Source organism: Gossypium hirsutum, chromosome A04 (genome assembly GCF_007990345.1).
Source record: "Gossypium hirsutum isolate 1008001.06 chromosome A04, Gossypium_hirsutum_v2.1, whole genome shotgun sequence".
NCBI classification, from domain to species: Eukaryota; Viridiplantae; Streptophyta; class Magnoliopsida; order Malvales; family Malvaceae; genus Gossypium; species Gossypium hirsutum.
The window spans coordinates 56,398,205-56,401,007 of NC_053427.1; the positions used below are offsets into that span (position 1 = coordinate 56,398,205).

The following is a 2,803-nucleotide window of genomic DNA, read 5'->3' on the forward strand; positions in this document are numbered from 1 at the left end:
TTCAGAAGTGATAAGTGAAGTCTTGGTGGTGGTTTCTTCTTTGGGTATTGTCTTCTCCATCGGTTTTCTAGAAGTATTTTCCAACCTTAATCTCTACTGTAATCTTAGTTAATTAGATAATTAGTCTTAGATAAAACACTCTCTTAATTGTTAGGCTAGATAATAAAAAGATAGTAATTGTTAGTACTTTTAGTACTCGTGGATACGATATAGGTCTCACCATACTACTGTTCGATAGGTGCACTTGCCGTAGTCGAATTTTTAGTTAGTTTCACGACCATCAAGTTTTTGGCACTGTTGCTGGGGCCTAAGATATTAGGAACGCTTAATTTTTATTACTTTAGCCATCTTTTATTTTTATTGCAATTTAATTTTGTTTTTGTTTTAATTACTAAATTTTCTTTTATTTGCTTCTGCCATGTTTTTATAGTTTATGACTAGAAGAAACCCGTCAGGACCTTAGCTTTTTGATAGTGAGATCGAGAGCACAGCTCACAGAAACTGAAGAGAAATAAGGCAAAGCCTACAATACATAGAGGAGCAGTGAGAGGGCGATATTCACACTAATACTGAGGAGATGCCTGAAAATCAGAATAATCCGCTACCTCCTGTGGTTGCTGCAAATCCAGTAGATCAGAATCCCGCTCATCGTACTATGTATGATTATGCTAAACCTTATTTAACAGGAACTGAATCGAGTATAGTCAGACCTGCTATTGCTGCAAATAATTTTGAACTGAAACCTAACACGATTCAACTGATACAACAGTTTGTTCAGTTTGATGGTTTGCAGGACGAGGATCCAAACACTCATTTAGCAATTTTTTTGGAATTCTGTGACACTTTTAAGATCAATGGCATTTCTAATTATGCCATTCGCCTTCAGTTGTTTACCTTTTCATAAAGAAATAAGGCTAAATAGTGGATAAACTCGTTACCACGAGGGTCAATCACTACTTGGGAACAAATGACCGAAAAATTTTTACTTAAATATTTTCCGCTAGCTAAAACGGCTAAATTGAGGAATGATATCTCTTCTTTTGTGCAGCTGGATCTAAAAACACTTTATGATACATAGGAGAGATACAAAGATCTATTGAGAAGGTGCCCTCACTATGGGTTACCTCTTTGGCTACAAGTTCAAACTTTTTACAAAGGTGTGAACCCCTCCACAAGACAACTGTTCGATGCAGCCACTAGTGGAACTTTAAACAACAAAACACTTGAGAGGCTTACGAATTAATGAAGAGATTTCACTGAATAACTATCAGTGGCAAGTCATGAGAACAAAACCGACAAAAGCAGCTTGTGTTTTCAGCCTCGACGCGGTCACTATGGTATCTAACCAGGTAGAAACTTTAAATAAAAAGATTGATGGTTTGTATGGTTCTACTCAGGTACATCCTGTGGTGAGGTGTGATTCAAATAGAGGAGGAGTGCACAGCATAGAGTATCCATCCTTCAACCCTAGCATTGAGGAGGAACAATTCCACTATATGGGTAATAATTGTAGACCTTAAAATAACCGGTATAGTAACACTTATAATGCAGGTTGGAGGAACCATCCAAATTTCTCGTGGGGTGGTCAGGGAAATCAAAGGTCACAACATCCTCCAGGTTTTCAACAACCATCCAACCAACAAGAGAAGAAACCGAACCTTGAAGAGATGCTTACAAAATTCATGTCGCACGCTCGTGTTAATTTGGCAGGATGTCCCACGGCAATGTCGCACGGCCGTGGCAACTTATCAGATCCCGTGTTGGGGAAACATTTTTACTCTATTTTCACACGGCCATATCGTATGGCTGTGTTGCCTCCCGTGGTATGTGCATGGCCTACGGCAAGCCCGTGTGCCTGGTCGTGTGGTTCTGGAAATCCTGTGTTCAGTGACTCAGTTAGTGAATTAAATGTTAAAGACTAAAATTTAAAGAAGTTAACACCGTTAGTGCTCGGGTTGCCACCTGAGAAGTGCTTATTTATAGTCTAAGCTTGACTCTACCTTGTGCGTATATTTAGGTAACTTCGTGGAGCCGTAGCTCCTCTTTATCATCTTTGAAATCCTCACCGTTATAAATTTTGAGACGATGTCCATTTACCTTAAAAGTTCTTGTGATGGATGACTTACCTCTACTATACCGTATGGAAACACAGTTTGAACTATGAAATGACCTGACCATTATGATTTAAGCTTTTTAAGAAACAATTTGAGCCTATAGTTATATAACAGGACAAGATCTCCAACTTAAAATTGCCTTCGTTGCTTCAAATAGGCATCGTGGCGGTGCTTCTTCGCTTCCTTGTATAGGTGCGAATTTTCATATGCATTGGCTCGCCACTCATCTAACTCATTCAACTGCATCAACCTGTTTTCACCTGCAAGTTTGGGGTCAAGGTTTAGAAATTTTATAGCCCAGAATGCCTTGTGTTTTAACTCAAACAGTAGATGAAAACTTTTTCTATAAGCAAGTCTGTAAGGTGATGTTCCTATGGGAGTCTTAAAAGCAGTTCTATAAGCCCATAAAGCATCATCTACTTTCATCGCCCAATCCTTCTTGTTTAATTATACTGTCTTTTCTAGGATATGTTTAACCTCTCGGTTCGCTACTTCGACTTGGCCACTAGTTTGAGGGTGATAAGGGGTAGTTGTTCTGTGATGAACTCCGTATTTCTTAAAGGTCTAGTCAAATTGGGCGTTAAAAAATGAGTACCCCTATCACTGATAATTGCTTTAGGTGTACCAAATCAAGATAAAAGTTTCTTAAAGAATCGTACTACTACTCTAGCATCATTAGTAGGTAAAGC

The 2,803-nt window shown here is 38.6% G+C and overlaps 1 non-coding gene across 1 annotated transcript; it reads right to left on the bottom strand.

Annotated features, from left to right (window-relative positions):
• Positions 1 to 1,015: 1,015 nt before the first annotated feature.
• On the bottom strand, positions 1,016 to 1,122 carry LOC121228797 (small nucleolar RNA R71). Its single transcript, XR_005926370.1, has one exon. It is a non-coding gene; the product is annotated as a small nucleolar RNA R71 (small nucleolar RNA).
• Between the last annotated feature and the right edge of the window lie 1,681 nt (positions 1,123 to 2,803).